Source organism: Mus musculus, chromosome 3, assembly GCF_000001635.26.
Source record: "Mus musculus strain C57BL/6J chromosome 3, GRCm38.p6 C57BL/6J".
Classification (NCBI taxonomy): domain Eukaryota; kingdom Metazoa; phylum Chordata; class Mammalia; order Rodentia; family Muridae; genus Mus; species Mus musculus.
The window spans coordinates 136,696,475-136,715,013 of NC_000069.6; the positions used below are offsets into that span (position 1 = coordinate 136,696,475).

At 40.5% G+C, this 18,539-nt stretch overlaps 1 protein-coding gene across 6 annotated transcripts in view; it reads left to right on the forward strand.

Annotated features, from left to right (window-relative positions):
* The window catches only part of Ppp3ca (protein phosphatase 3, catalytic subunit, alpha isoform), a 268,014-nt gene that overhangs the window by 26,761 nt on the left and 222,714 nt on the right, over positions 1-18,539 (forward strand). For 2 of the 6 annotated variants that reach the window (XM_030252463.1, XM_030252464.1), the window contains exon 2: positions 14,045-14,117. The exons of the other annotated variants lie outside the window; for them this stretch is intronic. The gene's annotated coding sequence lies outside the window, so the exon portion shown is untranslated. The remainder of the gene's footprint in view (positions 1-14,044; positions 14,118-18,539) is intronic. 6 annotated transcript variants of the gene reach the window in all.

Here is an 18,539-nt window from a genome sequence, read left to right on the forward strand (position 1 = left end):
TCCAGGGTTGTATGGACTCCCACCCCAAACTTCTTCCAACACTTTTAAGAAACCTGCATGTTTGGGTGGCTACTTTGTTGATCTCACTTTTTTCTTCTGCATTATCATTGCAAACTGACTTGCCAGGGAACAAGCCAGACTTGTAGGCAGCAGCAGGGTCCAAGGATGCCTGCCCATGCCCAGGCTATAGATGCACCAATCTGTTACTGTCTTGTCATGATGATTTAACTGGGGCATGCTTGCGAGCATCTGGGGACATTCATATGTACAGAGGTCCAGATTGCTTTGGTAGCTGAAGCAGCATTCATGCCTAATTTCTTGACAATTTTGTTTTTTTTTTTTTTTTTTTTTTTCTTGTGTTCTCTACTTTGACATTTACGCTTGATCTTCCCAAAGCTTGGCTAACAAATACCTGTTAGACTCAAGTACATTATCATTGGTAGAAATTTACCGTAGTGATCATGTAATGGAGTCTCCTGTGAGCAGACTCTGGAGTAAGGCTGCTAATTTCATTTAGTAAACATTAGTTCTTCATAATACACATTGGAAACAACGCTCCCAAATGGAAAATTGCATCAGCCATTTTGATTTTTCTTATAATGAGAAAAATGTAATATATTCTTCCTAAAAATTTACCTTGACTCTATCCTATTTACCTCAAACTTGTTTGAAAGATCGAAAATATTATGAAATAAATTAGGAAATACAAGCAAATTCCTATGCAGATCTATGATATTACCTTTAAGTATCCATTCTTTTATTCTGGAATAATAATACTAGAATTGAATTTGATCTAGCACTTCCCTACCCCCCACTCCCGCCAGCCAGAAGGCACCACACATTTCCAAGTCTGCCGTGTAGTCAGCTGAGTCCTGGAGGTGAAGTCTATCTAGTGTAAGGTGATGAGAGTGTTGACGGTTACATATAGAATATATCCATATAAGGAAGAGGTGCTATATTTCTTTTCCTGATTGCTTTTCTGGCTCATGGAACATAGAGGTGATGGCTGAGGCTCTGGAAATCATTTGGACCACACTAATAAGAGTCCCATCCTAGAGAATATAAAGTGATCAGGTAATATAAGGTGATGAGGCAAAAGGAAATGTGATAATGATTTTGTGGTCTTACCCTGGTAAAGGTAGTTACTTACTTTAACCTAGTCTCTGTGTAAGATAAACTTTTGTCTTAATTTAAGATATTGTTATTCTAAGAGATATAGTTCCTTTCCTGTACAAAAAGGCCAGTGAACACTCTCATGGTTGTGTAATTCACTCCCCCAAGCCCAGTGTTACGCCTAATGAGTGACATTGATTGTCTCATGGAAATGTCAGTGGATAAAGAGACCTGGCAAGATACCCAGAGGAGAAAGGGCATGGCTGTGACTTTGACTCCTACTTACTGCACATTCTCAGGAAATTATTTAACCTTCTTTAGTCACAGTTTCCTGTTCTGCAAAACCAGTTACAGTGTGCCTTAATCTGCTCTAATCAGGCATCTTAAACTGTGATCTGGGCACAACAGAAATGGCTTGCCTGCCTCCCTGCAAGCAGGAAGTCTGTGATCACTGTGCCAGCATGGTTGAGGTATCGGGAAGGGCCCCTGTACATAGAGATGTCTCACTGTAACTGACTATTGCATGGGTTTGGTAGCTCAGTGGGCTGTGTATGTAAGAAAACTAATTCTAGTCACAACGGTTCTGTCCTCATGAACTGCTCATCTTCCTAAGGTCACACCTCTTTTGCTATCATTTTAACACTTGGGTTTCAGTGTGAATTTTGGGCCACAAACATGCCATAGGTATAAGCTTGGGTCCCCCCACTCCTTCCGGCCCCCATTTTGTAATTGTTCTTTAAACAATAAGCTTTAATGATTCAGTGTTTGCATTGTATTCCTTTCAAATAATCTACAGATGACTCAGACTGTATGGAAGGATATGCACAGGTTACATAGAAACACCAGCCCATTTTTTTTATATATAAAGAAGGTGAACGCCTGCAGAGCTTGGTGTCTTCAAGATCTGGGAACAAGTCCACCTTGAGTGCTAAGGCACAACTGCAAAGATTTGCAAGATTTGGCACAATTACGGAGCAGAGCTCAAATTTACATTTGTTGTCCACCTATTTATTTATTTATTTGCTTATTTATTTATTATTGTTACGCATTTACTTGTGTGTTTGTTCAGGCATGGCTCTTATGTACCCAAGGCTGTCAATTGAACTCTTTCGTCTCTGTTTATCCCCCCTGAGTATTGGAGTTAAAGGCATGTCCAGTGAACTAACCAATTTAATTATTTCCCTTGTTTTATTTTTCTTCAAGCCTTAGGAGTTCCTGTCAAATGATGTCCTTGCATAGAAGAAATAAAGTCTCCAGGAGACAAAACATGTTAGAGACACAGATATGGTGAATCTGTAGGCAAACTGAAGAGATCACTTCTGGAATAGTCATGCCAGAAAGCAAGAGAATACAGCCCTGTGCTTGAAGGAATTCATGGGGCTTGAGTACTGTGTTCTTAGCACTGCATCTTTATGTTTTAAGGCTAGTTTCAGGATCTTACATAGAGGCAATAGCTATTTAATGGACTCGGGTTTTGCCTTCATAAATGGAGCTGTTAAACTTGAGAACAAGAATCAAGAACCAGCGGTTTCTAGCCAGGCTTTGGAAAAGTGCAAATAAGGTCCATTGTGCCATGTGCAGCACTTCTTATGGAAGGAGGGACTAGTCAACGTTGCTAAAGGTGTGGTTTCAAGGCATGGAGGTTTTCAGTAATAGGAATGGGTTGAAAGTTAGTGTTAGGTTTTCCATTTGTGTGTGTGTGCGTGTGCGTGTGTATGTGTGTGTGGCTCAAGTGAAAATATCAAGTGAGTTGGGCGTGGTGGCACACGCCTTTAATTCTAGTACTATGGGAGGCAGAGGCAGGCGGATTAATGAGTTCGAGGCCAGCCTGGTCTACAAAGTGAGTTCCAGGATAGCCAGGGCTACACAGAGAAACCCTGTCTCGAAAAAAAAACAAACAAACAAACAAACAAAAAAACAAAAAAAAGAAAGAAAGGAAGGAAGAAAGAAAGAAAGAAAGAAAGAAAGAAAGAAAGAAAGAAAGAAAGAGAAAAATCAAGTGAAAGTGTTTATATTCTCTGGAGTCTGTGGCTGCCTGTGCAGGTCAGAGGATACCCTAAGGTGTCATGCTTCAGGTTTCACACACACACACTCTCTCTCTCTCTCTCTCTCTCTCTCTCTCTCTCTCTCTCTCTCTCTCTCTCTAAGTGAGGGGCTCTTACTGGCCAGAAACCAAGAAGCAGACAAGTCTGCCCAGCAACCCTAGGCCCACCTGTCTCTGCCACCTGTCTCTGCCACCTGTCTCTGCCACCTGTCTCTGCCCACCTGTCTCTGCCACCTGTCTCTGCCCACCTGTCTCTGCCCACCTGTCTCTGCCCACCTGTCTCTGCCCACCTGTCTCTGCCACCTGTCTCTGCCCACCTGTCTCTGCCACCTGTCTCTGCCACCTGTCTCTGCCACCTGTCTCTGCCACCCCCCTCCCCCAGAGCTGTGACTATAGTCACATGCTGTCACACCCCTCCTTCTTGTTTGGGTTCTGGAGTTTTGGGTTCAAGGCAAACACAGTGCTAACTAAGCCTTCTCTCCCGTGCCCTTCTGCTCTTTTGACATATATTTTTAGATGTGTGTCATTAAGTCATTTTCAATAATGCATGATGAGAGGTGTTGCAACGCCACTGTACTTTATAGGACAGCCAACAGCATGGATTATTGTGAAAATTAAATTGTTTGGTAACTTGTCTGGTAATATGTACTTAATTAAAATGTGATAAATAAGAAATCCCCTTTAAGATCTTATTCTTGAAAATCAACATGTGTTGAAATGTCAACGCTAATCTCTGCCAAAATTAGTGTTGAAGATCACAGACTCTGGCAAATGTCTGATTACCTTCACTTTCTGGATTGCGTCACAGTTTTGCATATAGAATCGAGGATGCATTCTTGGGCATTTAATACATCTAAAAGTACAGATATGTTCTGCTTTCTCTCCCAGTGAATCCAGGTCTCTAACTAGTGTTTCTCTGGCACCCTCACCCTAGTGTCCCACCCAGATGCAGTGTTCACAGAAGACAATGGTTGGGACCAGGCTCTGCCCTCATTCTCACACACTCGTTTGTCAGCTGGGTTGGTATCGTGTTATCTGACCCTCTTTTCTCATTAGAGCCACTCACAAGATGTTTGCTAATGTCTTAACGCACCCAGGCAACGCGGAGGACTTCTGATTTTGCTCCTAACAGATTAGCATTTTGCTAATAATAGATCGTTCTTCTAGAGGTGTTTACTTAGTGGCTTCTGCGGAGGAAGCTGTGTAGTCCGCTCACGTGAGACTGAGAGGGTTGATGGCCACCACCACAGAGCAGGAAATAGAAAGTGGAACACGGAGGAGCAGAAAGAATTCTGGGATAGAGCCAGGCACCTGAAGATGTAAGGAGACAAATGCATGGTACCTGAGCACAGGTAGTCAGCCATGTGGCAGGATGTAGATTAGAATAAATGGGTTATTTTAAGTTGTGATATAGTCAGAGAAGAACCTAGCTATCTGGCCAAGGTACTGGTAAATCTATCTTGAGTCTGAGTCTTATTTCTGGGAGCATGGGGCTGGGAGGAGAGCCAGATGTACCTTCTACACTTTGTCATCAAAGGCTTCTCAGGACCGCAACCAGCTGTGTATTTTTGGACTCCATTTTGGGTGATGCTTGTGTATTCCTTGGATCTCTTATGGTCACATGGTTCCCATGCCAAAGATGCTGCATCTCCTGTATCCAGGTTCAGGCATCTGTGGTGCATCCGCAGGGCTGGGATGGCTTAAGATCTCTCATTTCCTGCCGCGACTCTTGTCTAACCCATCATCCTATGATGACCATTTGTCTCCTATAGCCCTGAAGTCAGGTAGTTTCTTTTTAAAATTAGTAGTTGAGTCTCATTCAGATGTTTTAAACATAGGATGACCTTCATTTTTTATTAATTATTTTATTTATTTACATTTTAAGTGTTGTTCCTCTTCCGGACCCCCTCTCCGTGAGCACGTCCCCCTCCCTCTTCCCTCCTCCCCTTTGCCTCTAAGAGGGTGTTTCCACTCCCACCTCACCCCTCTAGTATCCCCTTCTCTGGGGCATCAAGCCTCCACAGGACCAAAAGCATCCCCTCCCACCGAGGCCAGACAAAGCAGTCCTCTGCTACATATGTAGTGGGAGTCATGGACCTTGTTTGGTGGTTTAGTTCCTGGGAACTCTGACGGGTCTGGTTAGTTGGTACTGTTGTTCTTCCTATGGGATGGCAATCCCCTTCAGCTCTTTCAATTCTTCTCTTCAATTCTTCCCATAGGGGTCCCTGGGTTCAGTCCAATGGCTGGCTTTAAGTATCTGCATCTGTCTCAGTCAGGTCCTGGTAGAATTGAGTGTAGACAGCTCTAAGGAGACTTTCTGTGTGTTATCAAGCCCATCTGCAGTGGAAAGGGAACCCTGGAAGTCCACATGGCCTAGCTGGCTCGGATGAGGTAGGAGTGTACTCAGAACCTAAGTTTCACCATCAGCACAAACGTCCTGAAGCAGGGGCATTCCATGGTTGCGGTTGCCTTGGAATGGAGACATGTAGCGTGAACTGGGGACCAGACACCTCATAAATGGCTCTGTGACTGCAGGTGGCTTCCATTCCTAGAATGATTAAATACTTCTTTAAATGGCTAAGGTTAAGCTCTGAAGCAGATAAGCATCCTTATAAAGACCAAGGGAGACCATAACATTCTACTTAGTGTCCTTTCACATAGGAACACTCAACAAAACTGGCTTCTCTTCCTCAGGGACACAGAAGAGAAAGCTTATGTCTGTGTTGGGAACATGCTAGAAGCACAAAGCAGAGGATGTGACACTGTGGTCTCAGAAGTTACAAAAAAACATAACATGTTCTGTTGGAATTATACCTGTACGTGGGCTATAAGGAAGATAGGAATTCATGAAGTGATAAGGTATTTATTTTATTGCTGTGACTAATTAAGATAATAGTTTTCACTGTTCCATTTGTTAAAATCTTAAGATGTTGAATTTCAAATAATCTGCTGATATTTAAATTTTATCTTGTCAAGAATATCTGATTTTTTCTATAAGATTATGAGTAAAAAAAAGTCTGCTTTCACTACACCAAATTTTTCATTAGTTATTCCAAGCAGGTTTGTTTGTTTGTTTTTGTTTTTGTTTTTGTTTTTGTTTTTTGGGGGGTTTTTTTGGTTTTTTTTTTTTTTTGGCAGCACGTAAGTTTATTCTCAAATCAAACAAATTATTATTTTTAAGTGGAATTTATATGGCCTATTTCATTCTTCAGAGAAAAGTCCTTTTCTGCAATGACTATTAAAATTTGTGTGAATCAAATTAATATTAAAATAGGGCATATTAATTATTACTGACTACTGAGAAATCATGTTTAGAGCTTAAGCTTTGTTTTTATTTTTGATGCATTGTGTTAATGATTAAGGATTAAAAAAATCTTGGCAGTGGGCAGTAGACTTCTATGTAGAAAAACAGGAAGTTAATCATGGGACACTTTTCTTCTTACTGCTGTAAACACAACAGTGAGGACTGCCACAGTTAACACTACATCCTATGTCTCCCTTCATCTGAAGTAGGTGTTAGGTAACATGCCAAGTGAGTTTTCCTAACTGTTCGTAGTCAAAGAATCTTTGTATACTGACCCTTTTGTATGGAATGTTGTAGCATTAGGCGTAAATGAGTACCATGATCTTTTTTATTTATTTAAAAATAGGCTTTACATATATTATTTCTATGTCAATATGTCTTTGTCTTTGTCTCTCCCTCTCTCCCTCTCTCTCTCCCTCTCTCTCTCCCTCCCTCCCTCTCTCTCTCTCTCTCTCTCTCTCTCTCTCTCTCTCTGTTTGTGTGTGTGTGTGTGTTTATACACCCAGGATTCAGTTACACATTAGAGGACCTGATCCCTCAGTTGTTATGGTCAGTAAACAACCTTAGGTAAACTACAAAGAGAAGAGAATCAGCATATCAGAAATCCATATTCTCATTGTTAAAGGGGGAGGGGGGCTTGGCATCTTTAGGAAAGATGTACAACAAGAACCATTCCAAATGTCCTGGCAGACTGCATTCGTAAATGCTTTAGCTTCTGTGTTGCCAGGCAGGGCCATTGCTGTTGTTCTTGTTATTATTATTATTATTATTATTTTGTAACTACTGCTTGAGTTGACCATATTTTGAAATATTTTCTCCAAACTCCAGAACAACCTGGGTCTGTAGGACGGACTGAGGTGCCTCCCCATTGGTTCTTTGTGCTTCAGGTGTTTATATGAAATATACATCACAGCACAACTGTTTCAGAAGCCTGCTGGCCCCCATTGTGGAAGGATTGTGTTGCTTGTATTCTATTATTTATGGGTGATTGTCAAGTTGGAAGAATTGCCATTTCATAACAGCCCCAGGAATAAAAGCCCCCTTTCAGCTACAGCCACAGGAAGGCCCAGGGTTCCACCAAGAGCAACTTTGTTTTCGCTCCTTCTGTTTGAATAAATCATGGCTAGGGAAGGCCTTGTTCTTGAGTCTGGAAGGTGAGTGAGAGTAAATCAGCTGATATTGGGTGAACTCCTTCTAGAAGACTCAGGCTTCCTTTTTCTGGTTAATTTCCCCAAGGTGAAAATTGTAATCTCAAGAGTATCTGTGTGTAAGTTAACCTTTCAGAAGGCTAACTTTCCTAGAATAATGAAGCTTTTTATAATTGCAGGTTAACTTTGGCTAACTTTATAAATCACAATAATTTTGAATTAGTACATAGGAAGGGATTTATGAACATTGTGTAACGTAGCATTGGGAGGAAACTAGAGCCCAGCATGCTATAGGCACTGCCGGTGCATTACGCAAATATGCTCCTGTTGCTCAACAATTTGTTGTTGTTGTTGTTGTTGTTGTTATTGTTTTTCCTGGTCTTAAAAATCGGGGACTCTTTTGTCACAGTTATCTTGGAAGAAAATCATTTTTAAAAATTCCCTAGGCTGGAGACATTGCAATGAAAAAAGTATAGATGATCTTGATAAATTACTTCTAATGTCCCATTGCAGGCCAGACTTTCGGTTTATGGATCTTAATAGTAGCACACCCCGGAGTCCCTGGAACACAGACGTGAGTCATTCGAGATGTATTGTTAAAGTGTTTCGGGACACACCCAGCAGATGAAAAGGCTCAGAACGCTAAGATACAATTCGGAAATTCTCCCTTGATTACTCAGGAACTATTGTGCTTTCTTTATCGTTAATTATTTTTAGATAACAGAGTCAATAGATGTCCAGGGAGGAAGGATTCTTATGAAATGGTATTTGGGGCACCTCTACTCATAGAGTTAGAGAGCGAACAGAATTTTTACAAATGAGAAGTTTGTCTTTAAAAAGGTCGATCAAGACTTGGGTTTCAGCCTCCCTGCTTTCTTTGGTCTGAGAAAAAGCTTAGGCAGCAGTTGCTCAGGAGAGGGTTTCCTGACACAGGCAGCCAGCTTCCAGGCACATCTGCTGGGCTAGAAATGTAAGAAAAACAGTGGCCACCAGGGACTTGTTCTGTAGTTGACCTTGGATTACCATTTCAGATCCTGGACAGGTGGCCGTTTTAGAGCCTTATGGAAATTAAGATCAAAACCTTTTGTTTTATAGTCAAAGCAAGTGGTGTGGGCAGAGAGTTGCTTAGTGTTTGGGCCTTGGTTTCTTGATCCGTGGACTCAAAGATTCATCTTCAGCTGATGACCTGTGTAGCCTTCTGGGTTTGTGCTGTTACACTACACTGTCAGAGTTATTTCTCTGAGTTAACAACAGCCCCTGACCCCTGGTATGTGTCAATTAGTCATCTTCACGACAGTGTTCTTCATGTTTAAGTTTCTGTGGACCAGGGAGGTGAATCCGCAGTGTCAGCCTTTGGCACAGGACAAATGTTTGACATGGTGGAGAATCGCCATCAGAAAGTTTTGTCTTGCACCAAAGATGGGTTGGGTATATCATTAAGGTGAAGCCGGCATTTTGATTTATAATGAAAGGAGGGGAGCTGGTACTTGGTATTTCAATCCCTGTGTGTTCACTTTGATGTTCGACTAGCATACTTGGTTAGGCAACATTGGGTGTTCTTAAGAGCTCTTAAGACATCTCCAGTCCTGCCCCTCCATTCAGTACCCAGAGGGCCAGCTGTCATTGATACCTAGTATTTCTTTAGTTGAGGAATGGGACAGTTTCTGCTTGTCCTGCATTAGCTCAGAGATGTGGACTCCATTTTTATCTTGCTTATCTTAGTATAATTCTAGCCAAAGGAAATGCAGATAGCTAAACAAAGCCGGCAGTAGAAGGAGAAGGCAGCACCCAGTCTGTAAGGCAGGACTAGTCACCTCCAGAAGTACAGCCAAGGGAGGGAACTGTAGCTCAGAGGACTTGTTCTTTTGTTTTGCTTCTGCTGACTACTTTCCTTTCAGGTTGGAATGATCTTTCATGTACTCTCTTCCTTTTAAATTCCTCCTGAAAGTAAGAGCGCCGGTAGATAGATAGATAGATAGATAGATAGATAGATAGATAGATAGATAGATAACTTGCCATAGATACTTTTCCTATAGCTCGTACATCCTTGTTAGTTTCATAGATGAAAATTTGCTTTCATTCTCATGGGGCCTTGCCACCAAGCAGTTGAGCCCTGTGTTTTGTGGCATCCCCTAGGGTCCTCTGTGGTCAGTGGTCGGTGGAGGAGGCGGGCACATTCCAGCCAAGGAGCAGTAGGTGTTCAGAACAGAGCTCTGATTCAGAAGGGAGCAGGGGTGTGAGGTGAAAGTTGGCTACTGTCTCCAGCCTCACCTGAGGCAGAATCTCTTAAATTGAAAAGGGCCTTCCCTAATTAGCTGCCCCAGTATGCAATTAAATTAATGACAGCCAACGACTCCAGAAACCCCATCCATCCTAACAGAGCATACCGATAGGCTGTCCCACAGAGAGGACAAAGGGCTAACTTTCTTGGACTCCAGAATCTGTAGCTTTGAATTTGAACCTGTGGTTGACTGCCTTGGGTCATTTTGACAGGGCAAAGTTAAAACCTTTTCCTCTAGCCCAGCAGTTCTCGGACTTGTGGGTTGCAACCTCTTGGGGGCGGGGACTGGGGAGTCACATATCAGATATCCTGCATATCAGATATTTACACCACTATTTATAAAAGTAGCAAAATTACAGGCACAAGTAGCAACGAAATGGTTTTATGATTGGAGGTCACCACAACATGGAGGAACTATATTAAAGGGTCACAGCATTAGAACGGTTTAGAACCACTGCCCTAGTGGATGTCTGGTTACACAAACATTCAGGAATTAAATGTGCCATTCCAGCATGTCTCCTCCTCAGGGCGTCCTGTAAAGCTTTGAAATGATTTGACTTAATCAGCAATGAAACCTGAAGGTACCGAAGGACAATATCTCGTCATCTTTTGAAGAAGGGGTCACGCTTGAGAGCCATGAAAAGCACCTAGAAAACCCCAAGGGGGAACGCATTTGATGTTGTACCATCCATACACCATTAAAACCCAGTTTATTGTTAGATGCTGGAAACACCGTGTTAAGACCTTTATTATTGATATATTAGCCCTTCCTCCCTTGAATACCTGCTGCTCTTCCCTTTTAAAGTAAGAGGATTGTAGCCAATGTGTTCAATCCTAAACAGCCTCTGACTAGGAAGTTATGATATTTCACGTCTTTTATCTTCTTCAAACAGTATCATTACCTTTTCTTTCTATATGAAAAAGGGGAATTTATAATTTTCTCTGCATGTTTATACTATAAAAGAAACAGAGACTTTCATCAGTTAGCCTAACCCTAGATGACATCATTAAAAGAACATTTTACAGTGCATGCCTTGGTTGCTTGTTGGTTTTCTAGAACACTTCAGTTATGACTGAGTGCCCAGTTTTTTTCTTTTCATACCTTTCCCCAAGGTGAGAAACAAAGTTGCTCTATTTTTCCAAAATATCACTACCTTCTGTCTAGTGCTTCTAGAGTTCTGTTGGAAAGGCACCTTACTTCCTGCTCTGTTCTTAAAACCACCACTGGACGTGTTAGAGATGCAGGTAAGTGAAGGATGCCTTGAATAGCCTCAGATACTTTAGGGTTCTGTCCTGATCCTGTGAGCAGCCCCCCTGTTGGAAACCCACAGAGTCCCTTCCTGGAAGCCTGGAGATGGTTTTAAGCCAGTCGAAGCCTATGGGATCATTTGCTCTGATATCTGATAAGCAAATAAAATAAACAGACTGTTGCCCAGGAGGGAACTGGTTTCTGTTGTCTCTGTTCAGGTCTCTGAATGGGCCCCATTGTTTATTTATTGTGCTTTTCACAAGTGCTAATAAGCTCACCCTTGTTTTACTAATAGCTTTCTTCTTAAGTGGCTTGACATTTCAGTTAACTGTCAATAGCCTCAATGTTTTTCTTTAAATTGGGTCAGACTAACTGGTTTGTTTAAAAGTTAGGCAGCCTTATATAAATTGTGGCATATAAAACTAAGGAACATTTATTAGGCATTTTAAAATTTGTTTCCCTAGTTACAAAATGTAAGGTCGCGATAGAAACTGTGCTTTTATATTCTTTCTTGTGCTAGTAAAATTAAGTAATTGAATGCAGATTGTAGAACCTGTTGAATAACTAAGTTAGTTGAAAGTTTTTAGTTAAAGCCTGCTAGATATGTGGACACATTTCACTTTTAAATGTTTCAAGTCATAGCATGAAGAATTTAGATGAGCAAACCTGTACTTAAGGCAATGTTTTCCTTTCAGATTTTTATTGCATTAATTTTAAAAGCCATAAATAAGAAAAAAAAAGTCTTCATTAGTGGAAATGAAACTGAAACTAAAGTGGAGTGTTGACCTTGTACTAGGAGTTAACATCTGCAAACCAAGGCCCTGGTCTGCACAGAAAGAGGCAGAGTTGGGGAAGCAAGGCCCAGTACACTGGGAAGTCTCCTCAAGTGACCAAACACTGCAATAACAGGAGAGCCATCAAATCATTCAGTGGGCAGTCTTAAATGTAATTAGCCGTGTAAGTAAAATCAAAGACAGTCTAAGGAGTAAAATCTAGGAAAGGATTATTACAATATCCCAGTGAAGGTGTCTGCAAACCCTTCAAGTGAGCTGCACACGTTTAGTCACAAGAAGATACTTCTACTTACAGAAGACAGCATAGTGCTAGGCAAACCAGCAAACAGGGCTGGTGAAGTGGCTCATTAGATAAAGGCAGTTGGGACAAAGCTTGGCAGCCCTTTGATCCACATGGTTGAAGGGGAAGACCACCTCCAGAAATTTGGCCTCTCTTTTTAACATGAGTGCATACTATGGGGTACGCACACACACACACACACACACACACCATAAATAAGTTTCTAAAAAATATTTTTGAAATGTGAATGGATGGAGCTTGAAATAATCACTGTAATTAACGTAACTGACCAAGATCCAGAAAATCAAGCAATGGGTGTTTTCTTGGGCATGTGGATGATAGCTTTGACAGCTGTAGCTCTTGCTATACAGCTGATTTATGCTAATTAGAAAGCTGACCCTCATTTCTTCTGATTTATCTGATACTAAAATCCTTATGATGACTTACCACTGCAGCTTGATTTTCTTAGAGTGTTGATGCCAGTCAGTACCCTCAAGATGAGGATACGTCGACATTTAAAGAGGATCAAACTGAGTGACTGACCTGTCACTCAGTGACAGTGGCTGCACAGTTAGTTAATGACAGAGCTGCTACCTTATCTCGGCAAGGTCTCAGGAAATGTTTCTGGCACAAACAACTGAGTAAATTAATGTCCTTGGTTTAGACTCAAGCATTTATAGACTTGACTTAACATTTCCTTACTCTGAGGCAGGCAACAGCGTTTGATTCCTAGGTCTGGGGAGCATTTACCATTTACCAGTGAAATTTCTCTTTCGAAGAAAAGCCTTACAGTTGTGCATCTTTGGAGCTGAAAGAGAAGATATTGCCCAAACTAAATTAAATGGACCTTGAGCTCAGCAAATGTTTATTAATTTACATTGTTTTATTTTAATTTGATGATTGATAATTGCCTTTGGTTTCACATATGACTTTAAAATATTAACACTGCTTTTAAAAATCCAACTCGGCGTAAAGAGAGAGCACTATGTAAGGTGTGTACAATAATGCTCTTTAAAGAGTGGGGGCGTTCTAGAAGGACATCCACGGTGTTGCCTTGCCTTTAGCTGTGTTACTTGGGTCTCAAATGGTCTTCACTTGGTCTCGTGGCTCACAACTTTATTGTGATATGTGATATGGATGGCCTGATAGGAAGCAGCGAATGTTGTGTTGTTATTGGATGTTGATGTTATTACATCAGTCAGGTTTTTGCAGTTTCAGTAAACCTTGGACACTTAAAAACTGTTGATGCTTTATGTGACATTAGAGGTTGTGTGTATGTGTGTAAGACTTACTTTATATAAAACTATTTGAATATAAGTATATATTTTTGCAGAATGTTCAGCTTGTTGGCATCTGAGAGTACATTGTCTTGGATGGTGGTAACACAATGTTTGAAATGTTTTAAAAGTAAAATCTTAGTGTCTTAAATTGTTTATCAAAATTATTTATTTATTTGTTTGTTTTTCAGTTGGAAAAAAATCCTTATTTCTTTATTTTTTTCCAAGCCTCTCCTGTCTGATCTTCTCAGAATCAGATAGAGCCTTCCTATCCCTGGTCCACTATACAGAACAAAACACTAAAAATGGCGTTTTAAAGTTAATACTTTTTTTCTTTTCCTCAATAGTTAGTGATAGGTGCAGTGCTAATCTTGTCCCTGGAGGACTCAGTTATCCAGGGATCCATTCTTTTTGGGGAAGCCCGCAGACAGTATAATCCGGAGTAACATTTAAGAGCATCATGTGAAATGATTAGATGAGCCTTATAGTGATTTTCAGAATTATGTGAGAAAAGAACAACTGACCCGTCTCCATGACCGTTTCTCTCTCACCAGTAGACCGTGACTGTCACCACAGTTTACATTTTGAGCTGATCTTGCCCTTTGTCAGGAAATCCCCAGGAAAGAGGTAAGGCTTTGCGAGTCTCTGATCCAAACATGTTTTCTGACTGATCTTGTATAACCTTTCCAATGTTTTACAATGCTACCGTGGTTCACATTTCCTAGATACAGAGAATACAAACTATAGACTCTCAGTTTGACTTGACAGCTTGCAAACTTTAATCTGTATGTAGATTGATCTTTGCTAGTTAGATTGTTAGATATCACCCAGTGGGGTGATAGTTTAGCGTCTTTGATTCTTATGACCCAAATGACTTGTATAGACTGTATTCACTGTCATCGCCTGTTACATTTATTTACTTTACTTTGTTTCTTCCGGTTTTGCAAGGCAACGACCATTATCTTTATCAGATTTGCAGGCTCAGTGCCAGTCATTAATCTGGGCAAATGTAAGTCTTCTAACGAGAGGACTGCAAATATTCTAATTCATCAACTGTAGGACTGTGTAGACACCAGTGTGATCATTTATTCATTTTTGCTTTACTGTCCTGGGGGGCTGGATCCAGGGTCTCATGTCTACTAGGCAAATGCTCTGCCATGAAGCCACATTCTCCAGGTCTTGATGATATGGTGAAGCTCGTGCAAATGTGGCTGATCACAGTGATAAAACAAAGAAAACCAAAAAAAAAAGGAAAAGAAAAGGAAAAAAGGAGACTTCTTGTGGTCAAAGTTAAATTAATTTATAGTTCATTTATGTGGCAGCATTACTACATGTGCAATATAGTGTGGTGTTATAAAACACAAGCACCTTTCATTATTTCAAAGCAATGGTTACAAGTAAAAAATTCTGATGTGTAAAATTTAATTATAAATTTATGATTTTTCTGTTATCTGCCCACCTCATACATGAATCCATCCATCCAACCATTTGCATTTGTGCTATGTATGCTATTGACAGTTACTACAATTACAATTAGTAATGAATGGACTAAACATATGGTTGACTTACTTTAGTTTACTGTAAGAGAAGCCCGAGTTTTCAGTTTTTAATGACATTGGCTGCAAATGCCATCATGTTCTACCTAAGTTTATGATTTTGTATTGCACTGTATTTATTTCTATACTTATGTGTATTCGGCCCTGTTTTCAGGTTGGACATGCATGTATCTCAGCAGAGAAAGTTGGAGGAGTCATTTGGTACAGGCTACACAATTAAATGGGAACAGAGCGATTGAACTTCAGAGCTGGTTCCTGAATCCTGGTCCCCCAGCTTTGCATCAGCAGTGTGCTCTGGCTACAGAAACAGTAGAGAGCAGAGTACAGCTAAACTCGTCAGACCCATGTAACAGGAAGATAGTCATTTAAAGGGCAGACAGGGCCTGGAGTGAGGGCTTACTGATTCCGAGCACTCACTGCTTCTGCAGAGGATTGATTCATGTTTGATTCCCAGCACCCTCATGGTGGCTCGCAACATCTATAACTCCAGGCTTAGAGGCTCTGACTCTGTCTTCTGACTTTCACACTCACAACATACAAACATGGTGTAGACTTATTTCAGAGAGAGCGCTCATGCACACAAAACTAGACATTAATTTTTTTTTAAAGAACAAGAAATAAGGAAAGGATTTCACTTACTACTGTCTTTTAGCCAGTTATACTGGGATTTGAAAAATGTAAGTTCCTAGGATGATGTTGCATCCAATTGAACATATTAACACTTTTTAGAAGTTCTGTTTTAATTTATAGGAGCACATTCTTATTTAAATTCAGGACATCTTCCTCATTTTTTCTTTTCTTCAGATACATGCTTTGAAGATTTGAAGTGTTTACCAGGAGCCCTTGACCAACCTTCACTCTAATTAATTCTCCTGTCTTCTTGATGTGTGGCTTTACACTTGTGTCATTGATACTTGGGGACAGGCAAACATCAGCCTTTGTTAAACTATAGTACTGAGCCTTCAAAGTCCTTGCCTGATTTTGAATACAAGATTGAGAAATGGAAAGAGGAGTTAGGTTGAAATCTCCAGGAAAATCAGCTTGTCCCCAGGCTTTTAAATCAAAGTACATGCTGGCAATGTTCAGGGAACAGCGAAGATTTTTATCTCTAAAGAGAATATGTACTTGTTATTTTGTTTACTCTCTGATGGGTTTTGAAGCTGTTACCACAAAGCAAAAATAATAAATTGGCTTATGAGATCATGTGATGCGGTAGACATAATATTTTGATTTGTTTTTACTTCTCTCATATAATAGTTTAGCAGCAAAACAAAACAAAACCAAAACCAAAGGGAAACAAACCGAAGGTAGCCATTTGGAGAGATGTGAATGATGCTAGGCCTTAGGTGAGTCACAAACCTGACAATCTATAGATGTGGAATGCCTGTATTTATTTAAATAAAGTGGACCCAGTAGGAAGTTACAAACTTCCATCTTCCATTGTGAATGAGAGATAAAAATTTAAGTGAATTAAAGGTTTCTGAAATTGAAAATTATTTGAAAAAAATTCTATTACAAAGCTTAGGATATAGTTCTTATTCCACCATATTTAAATGTACAGACATGTTTTCTAAAGGTTAACAATGTGTTTCCTTTATCATAAAAGGCAAGTTTCCATTCAGAAATGTAGATAAAATGTAACTCTTGCTTGTTTCCAAGTCATTTAGAAAAGGAGACTTAGGGAGAAGGATGCATTCTGAAATCTTACAGTTGCAAAAACGTGTTGGGTCTCATCCGTTGAAACTGAAGGTGTCTTTCTGCTGTCAGACCTGCTTAAACTAAAGGTATCTTTACTGTTAAACCTGCTGGAGACACAAATCTTCTTTCACAGTTCTGGGATTCAAACCAGTACAGGGGAGAGCTCACAGAAAGGGGTGGAAACATCTTTAAGTCATTACAGTAGTAAGTGTTTGCACTGAAAAACTTATTTGTGGATTTGCTAATTTGTCTAGTTAGATGTATTAGTGTTGACAGCCACATGCTATAACTTGGATTCCGAGGAGAAAAGTTTGCAGGGAGGTAATTCCAGCAAAGGAGTAGTCTCTGTCTGTCTAGAGGTGGTCTGAAGTGGTGAGCTCTGTCATCATATTCTGAGTGAGGGTCTCCAATTTTCCAAAAGAAAAATTCAGGAAATATTATTTAATAATCCCTGATGTTTCAAGGCATGCATGTCCCTATCTTGGAGGGGCTCCTCTTTGGTAAGTGTTATGAGCTATCAGAAACACGGGGAATACATTAGTGTCTTTTCAAAGTTTAAGAATTTACCAAGTAATGATAAAAGTTTAAATATGTTTGTTTTGATGACATTGGTTTGCCAAATATGACTGCTTTCCATGATAGCTCTGGTCAAGACAAACACAAGTTGTTGTTGTTGTTGTTGTTGTTGTTGTTGTTGTTGTTGTTGTTGTTCTTCTTCTTCTTCTTCTTCTTCTTCTTCTTCTTCTTCTTCTTCTTCTTCTTCTTCTTCTCCCTCTCCCTCTCCCTCTCCCTCTCCCTCTCCCTCTCCCTCTCCCTCTCCCTCTCCCTCTCCCTCTCCCTCTCCCTCTCCTTCTTCTTCTTTCCTATCACTATTTTTGTTGTTGTTATCATTGGCATTATTTTAATTAATTACTACTATGCTAGGAATTATTACCAATTCCAGGATCCCATATTATACATAACGTAGTAAATATACCTCTATTTAACTACCTACTGTCTTATGTATATATGTAAGTTACAGAAAGATTACAAAGGCCTGAGAAGACAGAGCTGAGAAAACTAGTAGAAATGCAAAGAGTGTGTAGTGCTGAGATAGACACTCAACCAACTGGAGGTCTTTGGAAGGGCACTGCTCTGGTTGCTGCTGCTGAGAGTCACAGACTTAAACAGAGCTACTGAGTTAGGTCTAAGCCTGAGACAGCAAGTCAGGACTGTGTCTAGACCAATGAGTTGTTGAACAAGCGGTCCATATGGGTGGACAGGATGATGAGCAGATGATAGCAATTTGAGTAGGCATGTCAGCAGTGGGGCAAAGCCAAGCTGAAGCCCCCAGACAGTCTTTGAGTTCTCTGCCCATTGGTCCTTGATGCATATACTGGATCAGATGATATGTTGCTTGGGACTATCACTGTTGCCGTACTAAGTGTTCACTTTATGTGGTCTGGATGGGTTGATTATATCATTTTCTTGATCTGTGGTGTGGGAAAAGTTCTCATGACTCCCTGATTTTAATACACCCATATGTCTCTCCTCAGTTCACAACAATGAATTGATAAAGTGTCCCCTTCCTACTCCCAGGAATAAGTAACTTGTCAGTCTTTGCTGTGTGGGTGGAGCTGGGCAGATGGTGCTGTTCAGGAATCCATCCAGATGCACAGACATCTTGCATTCTCCTAAATGCAGGGAAAGCCTGCTTGAAAATGATGCATCTCAAGGTGAGGCAGTTTGAAACGCCATTGTTTTCCACAACATGGAGTAACCTAGGATAGGGCAAGACTTGACCTCGCCAATAAGC